The sequence below is a fragment of the Sturnus vulgaris genome, chromosome 14 (genome assembly GCF_052056855.1).
Source record: "Sturnus vulgaris isolate bStuVul1 chromosome 14, bStuVul1.hap1, whole genome shotgun sequence".
Lineage (NCBI taxonomy): Eukaryota > Metazoa > Chordata > Aves > Passeriformes > Sturnidae > Sturnus > Sturnus vulgaris.
Window position 1 is genome coordinate 5,518,575 of NC_142256.1, and position 14,895 is coordinate 5,533,469.

The 14,895-nt window shown below is 46.8% G+C and overlaps 1 long non-coding RNA gene across 1 annotated transcript in view; it reads left to right on the forward strand.

Annotated features, from left to right (window-relative positions):
- Window positions 1-14,895, forward strand: part of LOC148222117 (uncharacterized) — an 86,230-nt gene that overhangs the window by 69,615 nt on the left and 1,720 nt on the right. Inside the window, exon 7 of the long non-coding RNA XR_015806665.1 lies at window positions 13,422-13,643. This is a non-coding gene — a long non-coding RNA (uncharacterized LOC148222117). The remainder of the gene's footprint in view (window positions 1-13,421; window positions 13,644-14,895) is intronic.

Below are 14,895 nucleotides of genomic sequence, written 5' to 3' on the forward strand. Positions count from 1 at the left end.
AATGCCTGTCCTGCCATGGGAGTGGCTGCCTCTGTTCCTGGCCAGGGAAGGGCCAGGCTGCTGGGAATAGCTCAGCCAGAGCCCTGAGCAGGCCCTGCACTGCCCACAGCAGCACTGCCCACCCCTGGCACTGACTTGAGGAAAGGTGGTGCTGAAAAGCAGCCACTTTCTGCTTATTGGAGTCCAGGTGCTCTCTGGGACTTGGGAATTCTGGAACCTACTTCTATGTGTCTTTACAAGGAGTTTGTGAATCCTTGCCAGCTCTAAGTGCTCAAAATTCATGACTTACACCTCAGAAAGTTCACATGGACGGGTTTTCTTCTTTTTTTGAAAAACAATTTTGGATGTGTTTTCTTGTTTATGAGCTTTTAGGTCCATCTGTGTTGCCTATTTCAAGATTTTATTTCCAACTGAGAACCGGAAGCTCATTTTTATGGTCCATGTTCTTTTTTTTTTGTACAGAGCCTAGATTTGGGTGCCTGCAGGTTCTGAGGCTTCCTGGAAGCAGCAGCTGCTGCAAGACTGGGGGTGGAGCTGCAGGAGTGGGCAGTGCTGCTGGTACAAGGAGCCCTTCCCATCCTGGGTACTAAATGTGCCTGAATTGGTATTTTCTTCCCTCCTGACATTTGGGCTTGGTGGGGAGGCTGATTCCTGATAGGTTTTAATACAGTGTTTGAAAATGTGTATTTCTCTGAGTTTTACATGTAATTTGCCCATATTATTACTATAATATGGTTTTTATTCCTCTTGAGGCTGTAGAAGTCTTCAGGATACTCTTAATATGCATGGTGGGAAATGGGCTGTTTGCAAATTAGTAACAAACTATAATAATTACTTTGCTTTCCCCTTGAAATGCTAATCTGAAGCTTTGATGACCACAAAATTCCCATGTAAAGCCACACAGATCTTCAGCTGCATTTGTTGGATCTATTTAGATCCCTGCTTGGTGTCTAAAAGAGGCAATAATGTCTGTGAGCATCTCTGGCCACTTCCTCCCACACTCTGCTGGCTGTGGGCTCCTGTCTGCCTGGATATCTATATCCAGCACAGCTGTAGGTGTGACTTGGTGTGGTTTGACCCGTGCCCATAAGTTAAAGTTGCTAAGAATGACCACAGAGATCATTTAATAGGAAATGCTGAGCCAGTGGTGAATTTTCTAGAAATAATCTGCAAAGAAAATACTGAACATTTGAAAATCCATGGGAAAAAAACATACACTTTGAGGACTTGAAGGCATGAGAGGAAAACCAGTTTGTAAAGTAGTGCTAATCTCGATCAGGGTTGTAGCAATTCATGTTTAAAAATGATAAAAAGGCTTGCTGTAATATAAAAACTCTTGATGTACAAATCTTGAGGTGATTCCGTCCTGCCCACTCTGAGCCTGTGTTTGACTCTTCCTCATGGGCTGCCCCAGTGTCACCTCTAGAAGGCAACTGGAAGACCTCAGCTCCAGCTCTGTCTCACAGCATCTCCGAAGAGTTTTTCCTCCTCAATGCCAGGGCAGCTGAGTCTGAGGCATCAGCCCTCGGCAGTGTGGTGCAGGAAATGTCAGTGAGGTGTCAGGTGTTGGCTTCTCCTGGAGACTGAGGCATGCTGCTTTCGTGAGTCTCCTCTCCTGTGCCTGACTTTTACAGCTGCTGCCTGGATTATCTTCACTTTCTCCTAATCCCTTTGAAAAATTGGAGTAGATTCTCTTTTGACAGCCACTGCTGCTGCTGTTTCTCTAGCAGAAAGGCATTTCAATATCCCTGTTATTGTTTTTTGGGCTCTGCCACCTGGACGGAACTGGTGCAAAAGACATAACCGGGAGGAGGGAGCAAAAGGAGAAGGCTCCCAGGGAAGTGCAGGAGAATGCTCACAGAGAAATGCAGGAGGATGCCCCTGGGGAAATGCAGGAGGATGCTCAGAGAGAAATGCAGGAGGATGCTCAGAGAGAAATGCAGAAGGATGCTCCTGGGGAATGCAGGAGGATGCTCCTGGGGAATGCAGGAGAATGCTCCTTACAGAGAAATGCAGGAGGATGCTCCTGGGGAATGCAGGAGGATGCTCACAGAGAAATGCAGGAGAATGCTCCTTACAGAGAAATGCAGGAGGATGCTCCTGGGGAATGCAGGAGGATGCTCCTGGGGACTTCAGGTGTCCTCCTGCCCCTCCTTCTCTGCTCTGGCTGAGGTTAAGCAAGCTGCAGCAGTGACATGGCAGAGGCACTGCCCACACAAACATCCCTGTGCCAGGGTTTCCCCCCTTGCTCTGCTAGCAGAAGCGGCTGTGGGGATGGGGATGCTGATGTGTGACCGGGACAAAGGAGCCCTGGGGGCGGGGATGCTCCGGGATCGCTTACAGCCCCCTCACCCTCACAGGAAAGCACAGAGGGGGAAAAGGTCACCCAAGAAAGTGAGGATATCATCTTAAAGAGAGCCTCTGCTGCACAGGATAGCCTCGTGCAGTGCTGCCGAGCATCTTGAAAAGCAAACCAATAGCATGGGGGTGGAGGAATTCCCACCGCATCCCCCTCCTCCAGCCCCCTCACCTCTGCCTCGAGATCAAAAAGGCAGCAGCGGTGCAGCCTTGTGTGTGCCCGAGAACAGAGCTGTGGGGGCGAGCTGCCACAAGGGAAAGCCGCTCTCTGAAGATGCTGGAAAAATAAACAGCGGCACATCAGCACGGTGTGGGGTGGGTGCCTGGGTCTGGAAGAGCAGGAGGGAAGGAGGAACCGTGCGTGTGCTCGGGGCAGTGAGCGCCTGCCTTCCCTTCCTCTCGAGTGGCAGAGATTTCATTCCCAGGAACTTCCCCTGGGCAGCTTTCCTGGGAAAGGCAGTCTGCAGAGGGAGAGGCTGCATGCAGTGCATGCAGTGCTGCAGGGGTTGCACGTGTCACACTGTGCTTCGTGTGTCCTGCAGGCTGCAACCCCCGGCACAAACCATCCTGCACCGTGCCCTGCGAGCAGGACGCTCATGGGATGTGCCAGCACTGTTTTCTTACCTTGAACACGGGATGGGACAGATTGGGAGAACTCGAGGTTTTTCTGTCCCCAAATTCTTGGCATTAGCCTGACCTCTTTCTGCCCCTGGCAGGATCTGTGTCCGTGGGTTGGTTTTGGTGTAACAGGGTGATTGCCAAGGAGACCAAGGTGGCGAGCAGTCCGGGCAGGCAGGCTGGTGCCGGGGCTGGAGGGATGTGTGCTGGGCTCTTTTCTCCTCCGGCTCGGGCTCGGTTTCCCAGGGCGCTGTTTTTGCTGCACGTCTGGTGTTGCTGACCCACCGCCTGGGAAGCCTTGAGTAATCCCACACTGCTCTGAGCATGTTTGAGAAGTTTTGTATGACAAGATCGCTGAGTGCCCTGCCCTTTGCTCTGCCCCCTCTCGTGTTTGTCACATCTAATAATGGACAGAAATGCGGTGTGTGCCACTGAACACGGGGAATTTGTTTGTATTCCATGTTTGCCACAGCCTTTTAATTTGAGGAGGGAGCGTGGGAGCAGGGAATGGCTGAGAACACCTCTCTGCTGCAGGCTAGATGCAGTTCCTAGGGAATGAAGTGAACTTGAGCTGAAGTGCTGGGCTTTGGAGGGGCAGTGCTCTGGGGGCTCTGTGTGATCCAGGCGTGGTGACGGTGGCTGAGCCAGCTGCTGTGTGTGCTCTGGTACCTGGGGCAGCCTGCTGGGCACTGCAGTTTCCAACGAGGATGTTGTCACGCTTTATTTTGCAAGGGCAGTGCTGTAGGAGGATCCCTCGGGCTGTCCCCAGTGTGTCACACACTCTGAGCTGTGCCTGTGCTGCTGCCAGGCTCTGGACTGCCCTGCTGCAGGCAGAGTGGGTTTTGTCCCTGACCTCAGTGTTGGTACAGACTGGGCTTGTTCCTGGCAGAGCTCCCATCTAGTTAGGTCACAACAATAAGGTGTGAAAGGGCAGGAGAATCCTAACTTGTGAAATCCTGATGATTTTTCCATGCTTGTGTATTTGGCTGGGGAATGTGTGTATCTGACCCTAATTTCTGTGCCCATGCTCTCTGTTCCTAGATGGAGCAGATGTTGTTCCAACAACCACCTCCCATCTTTTCTCCCTCCTGTTTTATTCCTTTCTTGCATGCTCAAAACGTGGTGAGTGAACAAGGACACTGTTGTTAGGTTGAAGACTTCAATTGTCTTTATTGCCTAGTCCGAGGGAAAATGGGGCTGGTATAGCTGGGATGCTGGCAGGAGAGGAAGGCACACATAAGAAATTGTTTCTCATGAGGCCTCTTTTCCCTCCTTAGCCTGGTTAAAAGGAGACAAGGTCTACTTTTGGATACATGAGAGTATTCAGCAGTCAGCAGGGAAGCTTCCAGAAGGCAAATGAAGTCCCTGACATATCAGACACGATCTGCCTTGTTCTGTAGCTCTGTAAGAAGTGGGAGATCTTAAATGAGACATGGAAATGAGGTGAATTGTGCCACTAGGATAACATTTCTGAGAAGCATCTGGTTCAGGATTGTACAATGTCTAGCATGGATGCTTGCTGGGACAATTCCCCATCCAAGGCTTGGTTCCATTTGCTTTATGCCAGGCCCCTCCCAGGAGCACACTGCAGAGATTTCTGCAGGGGGGACAATCAGACAAGGCTGGCATTGTGCAGCATGAGAGCTTTGCCAGAGAGATACTGCACCCAAGTGGAGGAGCCCTGCTGCCAGGGTAATGTCACTGCTGCTGCTGGGAGCTGCTGGCTTTTCCTGAGGAGCTTTTGTGCATGCACGGCTCTGGGCACAGGGGGAGCATCCCTGGCATGGCTGAGGGCAGCACCCGAGCCAGGATTAGTGCAGCTCATGGCTAAAACATGATGGTCACCTGCTATCCAGAATATTTTAATAATATCTTCAGGGACACACATTTTTGGATGACTGTTCTTACCTTTATTTATCCTTTCCTTAGCATTCCCAATATTCTTCTCATTTCTAGCTGTGAAATCAAAACACAAGCTTTTATTTATTTATTTGGTTTTTATTTTGCCTCATGTACTTATCGTGGGCTTTGTTATCTCTGCTGCCCTTTGTGTGCCAATAACTTCTGAAATCCAGCAGTTTAACTGCAAAAATGAAGAAACAGGAAAACACCACCATACAAAACCACCAAAAATATATGGAAAAAACCTCCCACTTTCCAGTGTCCATGAACATCCACTCATGCAACATTTGCCAGACGGGTGGGGAGATTTCCAGGGCAAGGAATGTCATTCATGGCCCAAGCAGGTATTGCAGTAGCTTCCCTTGCAGATTGTGCCTTTCATCATCAGAGCTGCCAGGTCCAGGCACAGGCTTCTGCACTGGGCCAGCCTTAGGGATCATCTGCCTTCACATCAAACTCACACTTTCTTCCTTCTGGATGACACAATTTATTTTTTTTTTCTCTTTAAGAATCGGATCATTATTTTGGAATTTAAAGCCTTTCAGTAGGAGGCAAGGGGAGGGAAGGTTTAAAGCTGTGAGGGTGCAGAGGCACTGGAACAGGCTGGGCTGAGGAGCTGTGCATGAGCCTTCCCTGGCAGGGCTGGAGAGCAGGGACTGCAGGGGAACATTTGTCAGGTATTATGTCATATGTCATGTATTATGTGATATTTGTCATATATTGTGTAACATTTGTCATGTATTATGTTATATTTGTCAAATATTATGTTATATGTCATATATTATATTTGTCATATGTTATATGTCACGTATTATGTAATATTTGTCATATATTGTGTAACATTTGTCATGTATTATGTAATATTTGTCATATATTGTGTAATATTTGTCATGGCCTGTGCAACTCAGGGCACTCCAGAGGGGAGCAGAAAGCTGCTCCCAAATGTGCTCTGTGCTTTGGGCTGCATCTTGTTCAGTTTTATATTAACACATGACTCACTTTGTTGGTTCTGGTATTATCAGCAGAATGTGTCAGGTGTTTTGGGGTAAGATGATCTTGGTTTGACAAAATCTTTGGGGATTTTTTCCAAGCTGTGCTCTTTCTGCTCAATGTTTCTGTGCCCCGTGGATGCACATGGATTATACTCCACAAAATTATTCTAATGTTAAGTAGAGTGAGGATGGGATGAGGAAAGAAAGACTTTGAAGCAATGTATTAAAAGCTCATCAAAAGCCTGATAAAGTTTCCATTTTGAAAAATAGGGTAAATTGTACATATTTTATTCCAGTTTGGGATGAAATGATCAACATTTCAACATTTGCCATGGTGGCTGGAAAATCTTGTTGACCAAAGAAAATGGCCTAAGTATGATGGCATTGTTACTTTGGTAGGAAGGGAAAGAAAATTAACATGAAATCAAAATTATTGATATTGCCATCAGTGTTGCTTTGAGGACCTGATGACCTAGTGCATCATCAAAAGGAACTTGGAGAAAAACCTCTTACAATTAACTCTGAATCTCTTTCCAGTAGTTTGGGGAAGTAAAGCCAATAAGAGAGGGTGGCTGTGAGCAGCCAGCTCCCCTGTCCTGCTTTGATTGCATTGGTAATTGGGGTGCAAGAATGGGGCAGCCTTTCCCAGGGAGTTGTGTCAGACCTTTCTGCACCTTTTTCTTTGTAATACACTTCACCTTTTTTTTTTTTTTTTTTTTTTTTTGAGGAAGTACGGGTTTTTGGTTTGCATTTTGAAACTTGTCTTCTCTTCCAAAGGAAAACTTGGCACTGTGAACCTGCTAACTCCAGCAGGCATCCAACACGTGCTCTGCAGAAGGTGATTATTCCCTGTCACTGGGGCAGGTGTCTTTTCCTGTGAAGATTTTTGCTGCCATTAAGGAGTGATGTCCTAAAGGGGTTTGTATTTTTAGCAGCTGTGATTTATGTCCTGTGGGCTCTGTCTTTAAATCATGCCTCAAAGAGGGGTAGGTTATTTTACAGAGGAACCCATACAGTAATATATGCTTCTGGTGTGACTTTCTTTAAAGCTGTGCATTAATTCCTGAGAACTGAGGTCAGCCTGCCTGTGCTGAGATCTGCAGAATGACATTTCCATCCTGGGGCTCATTTCATGCTGATGGGAGAAGCAGGAAATCATATTTACCATGGGAAGATACACAGTACCATTAATAATAATGATAGCAGCCAATTCATACTAAGGCAGTGCATTTTAAAAATTACTCTTTTTTTCTTTGTCTCAGAGTACTTAAGAAGATCTCTGATCTATAATGCAGTGGAAGTGCTAATGAGAACTCAGGTTTTGTAGGGATCAGCCTCTGGTACAGGTACAGACCTTGGTGGAAAGCTGCTGGCTTTGGAGTTCTCGCTCTTGACCTGGAAGTGGCACTTGCTCTGCCGCTCTGGACACGGCTCTGCAGGGCGGGGAAGCCTCTGAATTTCGCTGTAAGGGCGATGCGGATCACGCCGGGAGTGCAGAGGAGGTGGCTGCACTGTCACAGCCCCTCCCGGTGCCCAGGCAATGCCATCACTTGTAGGAGTTTCTGCCCTGGGACGGTCGGGACGATCATTCACAGATGTACAGCTCTGGCCGGGACACAGACCTGCTCGGGGTGCGCATCTGGACAAGGGCACAGACACAGAATTCAGTGATGTGTCCTCGGTGGTGCCACGCAGGGGCTCTCAGTCACAAACAGAGCTCAGCTCACGGTGGCTGGGGGAAGTGGTGATGGGGCTGTGAGGTACACACGCTGGTGGAGGAGCCCAAGAAAGCTTTAATTTCTTCATGTGTAACTATGGAGGCATGCTTTGATAGCAGAGAATTGCTTTATAAATGAAGTTGTAAGAAACATTTAAATGTCAAGTATCCTTCATCTCGTTCATTCAAACACAGAATATTTATGAGGATACTGTTAATAAAGCATCTGTGCCTCTCTGACTGAGACTGGACTTAGGCAGGGTGTTTGACAGTGGAAAGCACGGAGAAAGTGAGAAAAGGATGTTTTCAATGAGTTACTTTGAATTTCTTTTGCATGCCCTTTTCTTTTAAGGGTTTTGTGAATTGCTCTGGCAATTTGCTAAGTATTAAAGGGAACAATGAACACGGCCCTTTCTTTACAAAGACAAAGAAACAAAGATTTGAAGATTTTTCAGTTTGGTTGAAAAATAGCTTGATGAAGATGGACATTATAGCAAATGAAATATTTAACTAGAGTGACCCTCACTGAAGTGATGTCAAGGGTAGTAAGTAATACAATTGTCACATTGTGTGTAATCACTCCTTTGTTAGCTACTGAGGCACAATTATTTTAAGTAAATTGAAATGTCTAATAGGGACAATGCTGTTTTTCCTTTAGCTAAAAATAGTAACATCAAATACTTATTTAATCTTTAAAATGTTTCAGGCTTTCAACACCAAGACTGGATAATTTCACTCTTTTGGTTTTGGTTTTATTCTTTCTAGCCAGTGTCTGCTCTGAAGCTTTCTCAGAATAGAAGTATTTACCAGTTTCCTCTCAAACGATGAAGTTATTAACCACTTAGGTTGATTATCTCCCTGAAAAGATTAAAGAGGTTTCATTTTTTGAATGGCACTCTTGAAATTTGGCTCAAGTGTTTGTGATTTGGAGTAGCTGCAAAATTGTTGTAAGAAACACGACTGAAGGAAAAGCTCCTAAAATCCGCCCCCCCGGCAGCACTTTCATGTCCTGAGTTTCTCTTCCTGCTGCAGGCACAATCCTGGCCCTGCTTGTCCTGGAGGGGCCCCTGGGCTCTCCTCCCACCTCAGGGATGTGGCACGGAGGGTCAGGCAGGTGCCCCAGGTGTCAGCACAGCCAGGGCTTGAGGAAAGGTTGGAGCCAGAGCTGCTCCCTTAGGCTGGGCTTTGTCTGCCCCCTTGCCATGGGGTTTGCAGGAGCTGAGCCTAAACACCTCTTGGAGCTCTGGGCTTTACTGTGACGTGTGGCACCCCCAGCCCTTCACCCTTTACCCTGATGTTCCCCTGGATTATTGTATTTCAGCCTTTGAAAGATTTTATTCTTTTCATCAAACATGCACTAAAGTATTGTTGGAAGTTCCACTCATTGTCAAGGCTATTGGTGCTTCCAGTTTGCTGCCAGGGGTGCAGCACAGAACTGGCTTAGATGGATCAAGGAGGATGCTCAATTACCAGCTAATCTTCTCCTTAGATGTTCAAAGATGAGTCCTCTTGTAGTATGTCAGCATAATTTAAAAAATCTTTTTCTTAACTATTAATTATTCTAAAGTTCTGTTTGCTTATGAAGCTGTCACTACCCTTTTGAATCCAATTATTTATAAGTAAGATGTTTAGCACATGTTCTTGAGGGACCCAAGCCCTGGAAGTCAGACACTGACTGGTGTTCTGCTGTTGGTCCAGTGTCAGTGCCTGTGAAATTCCCTGAAAACCCTCGCAGTAAATTCCCTGAGAATGCCCACGGTGAGCTGGAAAGCAGTGTTGTGTCACAGCTGGATTTACCAGGGTCTAACCCATCATCTGCCCTCCTCCCTTTGGCAGCAGGAATCAGAACTTTGACCTGGGACTGTGAAAGAAAGAAACTTCACTGCCTGAGCTTGGAAAAAAAAAAAAAAAAAAAAAAAAAAGGGAAAATCCCAGTGACAATCTCCATAGCAATTGATGGTTTCTTTCCTCAGGGCCCCATGAGCAGTGCAGAGGGCAGTGCCAGTGTGCAGAGCACTTCTGTCCCCCTGTCCCTCTGTCCTTGTGTCCTCCTGGCCCCTCTGAAGGACAGGAGATTTCCCTGGAAGGATCTCGGGGAAGGTGGGGAGCAGCAGCTCCCCTGACTCTCTGGCCCAGCCTTTTGTGGCTCCTGTTTTCCAGCCAGCACCTGCAGCCCGGCTGGGAAGGGCCGGGGGAGTTGTGAGCTCCAGCCCTCAGTCCCAGTGCCCACCCCGGGGGTGTCCCTGTAGCTGTGCCCTGCCCGGGCTGCCCCCACTGCAGGGTCTGGGGGCTCCGTGGGGCTTTGTGGGGTTGGCTGCCAGGGCCAGAGCCTGACCTTGGTGAGCTTAACAAAGCCACATCCTCTGGCTCTCAGTGTGACCCTGGTTTAACAGGGCACTTCTAAGCCCTGCCATCCTGGTTCTGACAATGTCCTGACTAATCAGATTAACCCCAAATCTCAAGCTTATTCTTTCTCCTCCTAGGTAAAGAATACCATTTTCCCCGAGAGAGGTTATTTTCCAATACCCATTTTTGGGCATGAGTTGAATAACTAAAAGCAGGTTCATCAGAGAGATGAGCTATTAAGGTGGAAATTGTTAGATAGCAGTATTGTTTGATTGAGGGGCAGTATTTGCTGCTAGGTTCTGAGTTTTTTTTCCCTAAAGAAGTCAAAAGCTTGTCAGATTTCAGCCTGGATCCTCGTTTATCCAGATGGAAGTCTCAGTCTTACTGCCAAAGATTTTGCAAGCTTTTCTTACAAGCATATTACAAGCCTTGTGTTGCCATATTTCATTTGGCAATAATTATGTCCTTTGCCTCTCTTCTGGATAATATTTAGCTTTATCATCATTATTATCACTTGCTACTGTTCTGCTGGGAGCACTAGTTTGCATTTAATTACAGATCACTTGCAAATCGCCTGCATGGCCCTGATTCAGCAGAGCCTTCCAGCAGGTGTGTCATTTCAGAGCAAGTGCAGGAGCCCGTTGCAGCTCTGTGCAGCTGATGGCTCTGATTCCTGAGCCTGGATCTGAGCTCTCTCCCTGCAGGCAGGGGCTGCTCTGGTCCATCCTCTCCTGGCTGTGAGCTGCAAATTGCCACGTGTGTCACACCTTAAAGTCCCCACCTCAAATGGCCCTGAAACTGCACCTGGCAACCCATCAGCACCAGCCAGAGCTCGATTTTGGACTTCTTAGAAAGAACAGCAGCCTTTTGTCAGCTTAGGACAAAGCAGAACCCTCTGTCTTGAACGTTTCCTTGGCTCGGTATAAATTCTGGTAAGATTCTCTGTACTAGAAGTAAAACTTGGCTAAATGACCTACCAGGCAGCAGGATATGCCAGACACATTCACAATATTGTATAATTTAATTGGCTAGTTGGAAATGCATAATAAAATACAGGGTGTTTGAGTTATTACTTAGCTGCCTATGTAATTACTTCTGTTTAATATTTAATTGTGTTGATCTTTCTGTCTTGTCTTTGTTCCACACAGAAAATAGATCCCCCTTTTTGTCTATTCACAGGCACTGGGCTGCTGGGTAGAGGGCTTTGCAGCTAATCTTCCTGATTGTTCAAATGTCACCGTAAAATATTTAGCATCTTGATAACTCCAAAGCTATCAAAACAGATTGGATGGTAACAATTAAAATTATGCTAACATCACTAAAACAGATATAACGGAGTGATGCTTGTTAAGCACTTAATGATCCCTTTCTCCAAGGAATTCCATTTCAATTTCTTTATGCTGCCTGATTGCTTTACTGCATCCTGCAGATTCTGTGCACTGCTGCTCTGTGTAATACATATTCAAACCCTTCTCCAGCTCTCAGCATGCCAATCAAGGATGCAAATGGGCTCTGGATGACTGTGTGATCAGAATTTCTTGCTTGTTTGCAAGCCCGTAAATAATGGAGTGAATAAGGATCTGATGTGTGGCAGTAGAAAAGTAATCAGACCTCGTATCTGGCTTCCAGTAAACATCAGTGTGGCCCTGGTCCAGCCACTGCTCTAATCAATGGGAGGCTTTTATTGGCTTTAATGGCAGCTCCATTAGGCCTTGTCTGAGGCTTGAAAATTCAGCTGCAGCTCTGGGGGCTGATCCTTGGCCAGTGGAACCTGGCTCTGTGCTCCTGGAAATCAGAGCTGATCTGCCTGCCCTGCCCAGGATGGAGCTGCTGCCACTCTCACCCAGCCCAGCTCTGGGTGCCAGCAGCTCTGGGCTCTGCTCCACCCAGCTGCTCACTGAGCAGTGTCATCATCCTCAGAAAAACCTTTTACTTGAAAGAGATTCTGATAATCATTGTTTTGAACTTTAGTTTTTTTTATATTTTCATTGTTTATAAACGAACAACACCTATTCTTTCTGCTTTACTTTGGCTGCAAGGGAAAAACAAGCCTAATTAGCAAAACCAAAAATAAACTAAGTTGATCAGAAAAGCAGTTCTTGCAAATTTGCAGACCTTCCCTTGCAAACGCTGACATGGAAAATGATAAAGGTTTTATGAAGAGTCCTTGCTTTGGAGTTTTGTGGGGATGAATGGATAGAGAAGACAGTGAGTGTGGGGATGAAAGGCTTTCAGAATGCAACTCTGTGGATCAGCTGTGCTATGAACCACTTAGGGCTGTGATACCCTTCCTCTCTCTCAACTACTACAATGAGTATGAAAGACTTTGTAAAATTCTTTCAGCTGATTCTTATTCTGGCCTCTCTGCTTTGAAAGGATATGGAAAATACATTTGGGAAGTCTTCTGGCCAGCTGAGCTCTGCAAGGATAAGCTTTGTGATAACCATGCCAGGTTGATGTTCTGGAGCAGCTCCAGGAAAGCTTGGCCAGGGTGTGATGGCAACGGTGCCTGCCCTGAGATTCAGGGGGAAATTGAGCCTGCCCCGGGCTGTGTGTGCTCCTGGCTCAGCCCCTCGGGCTGCTTTCTGCCAGCTCAAAATGTGGCTCTGCACATCCTGCACATCCTCCTGCAGGCACGGGCACCACTGCCTGGCCTTGGCTGAGTTTTCTCCCCTCACCTCAGTGTCATTTCCAGCAGAGGCAGTGGAGGAGCCTGGGTGCTGTTTTTGCAGAACAGATCTGCCCTGCCTGGGAAGGTCCTGGCTGTGCTGGAGGCAGGGACAGCCCTGTCCCCCCTGTGGCTCTGGGGCTCAGCTGGGGTTTGCCAGGTGCTGGTTCGGGTCCTTGGACCCCTCGGACTCCCCTGCATCCCAGCAGCTCCTCCCTGCTCCTGCCTTGGGAGCTTTGGGTGCCCGTGGGGCTCCTGCTGGCAGCTCTGCCCAGAACTGGGCAGGAGGAATCTCCTTCCAAAAGGTCTAAAAACGTCTCCAAGTTTTCAGATTCATGGGGGAAATCCCACTTCAATCTGCATGGAACGTTGCTGTGAATAAATGCTCTGCTGCTCCATTTTCAACAGAAAGTCTCCTTTGCCTGGCACTACCAGGCTTCTCCTTTTCAGACCTGAGTTGGACAACAGGAGGTTCTGTTAGTCTGTACAGGATTTAATTTCTCTTTTATAAAATCCTGTCTTTGGAGATGAGTTCTATAATAACCCCCTTCTTAAAATGGTGTTTGCCACTTAGCTGTTTGCCATTTGGAGGTGTTTTATTTACATTAAATTAAAGTGGTTTTTATTTTTCCTATTTTCCTGTGTTCTGTATTGATAGGCTTTAACATCTGCCCTCCATCCCCTTCCTGTGTTCCTGCAACATCAAACCATGCAGGAATAAGTCAGGGCTCATCTTTCTGCCATGCCATGCTCCTCTTGATCATTTGACTGAAAAGAATTTGTAGGTGAAAACTACCACTGCTTTTTCTTTTTTTTGTAGTGACTTTGGAGTTGCACCTTTTCTCTTAAGAGTCCCAGTTCATGGTGATATTTAAGAAATAAAGCTGAACTCTGCCAAAACACAGAAGAATTGAAGAGGCCCAATCATCAGAGGGGAAGAATACCTGACAAGTCTAGAGTGAGGAAGGCTGTAGAGATGTGTCACTTCATTGGGATGAAACATCTGTGCATTCTCACCCACTCGTGTTCTGCTGCTTTGCTGGTGAGGAGAAGGATTTTCTCAGTGATGTTGTTTGCTTTTTGTTCATTCGTGTTTGAGCTCACAAATTGTTTGAAAGCAGTTTATCTTTTCCCGTAGAAATTTCACACGGGTGAAGGCTTTCCTGTGCTAGGGGAAGTGTGAACAGAATTTACACTGCAATGTTGATTTTAGAGTCCCAGAGTGTGGAAGCCTCCAGAAGTGCCCATTGCCAATGGCCGAGCAGTTCTTCCACCTGTTTACCTTCCCGTTCTCCACCCTGTTTTTCCCAGCCAGAGGTTGTGTTGCCCCCGTGTGTTTGCTGGGAGCTGATTCTGTCCCAGTGTGTGCTGGGCTGCAGCTGTGGCTCTGCTGGCCCCGGCTGTTTGCTGTGCCCGGGGCTCAGGACGTGTCCCCTGTCGTGTCCCTGTGCAATTAGCAGAGTGCAGAAGGGTTCAGGGGTGAGGGCTTGGGCACAGCTCAGCCTGCCAGGAATTCACAATATTGCACGGACAAACATGCCATGTCTGAGGCCTTTGGAGCCCGTAAGAAGCTGTTTTTTCACAGCCACTCCTGGTGTGTTGACATTAAATGTCCTGTCACATGGGCCTGCCTGTGCTTCCAGGCAGGAGCTGACCTCTCCAGTGCTGTAATCAGAAACAATTTTCAGATTTATATCATGAGGTTTTTTTCACACTGTGCACATACAGTCCACCCAGAGAAGTTTCTTTTCACAAATTGAACTTGTTCTCTCAAATGCAACTACATCTTCTGTCTTCAGAATACACTGCCCTGTCTGTGAGAGCTGCAAAATAACTGAAAGCTTATCAATTCACCTTTTTGCAGTTATTAAACGTGCTTGACTCATTCCAGCCTGTTGCTGTGGAGATAGGTACAATATAGGAGCCCTGGCACTATGACAGGCAATTAAAATACCAAGATGTTTAGCCATGTATGAGTATTTTCACACAGTGAGACCCTAAGCTTAGGCTGCTGCTGACATTGTTAGTTATTGAATCAATTGCATGAGATGAGGTTGACAGGTGTAATTATATATTTCTGTGGTGATTCTGTAAGGCCTGTCATAGAGACCAAGGTGCCTGTAGCTGTGCACTCATTCAGGAGTCATTTACTGAGTGAAGTATTGGAGTTGGCACACCGTTTACAAGGGAAGAAATGGAAAACAAAACACAAGTCCATTCTGAAATATAATTGATTCATTAATCCATTGACCAATGCTTCATTTTAGTGCATGGAAATACATCTTCCTGCTTTT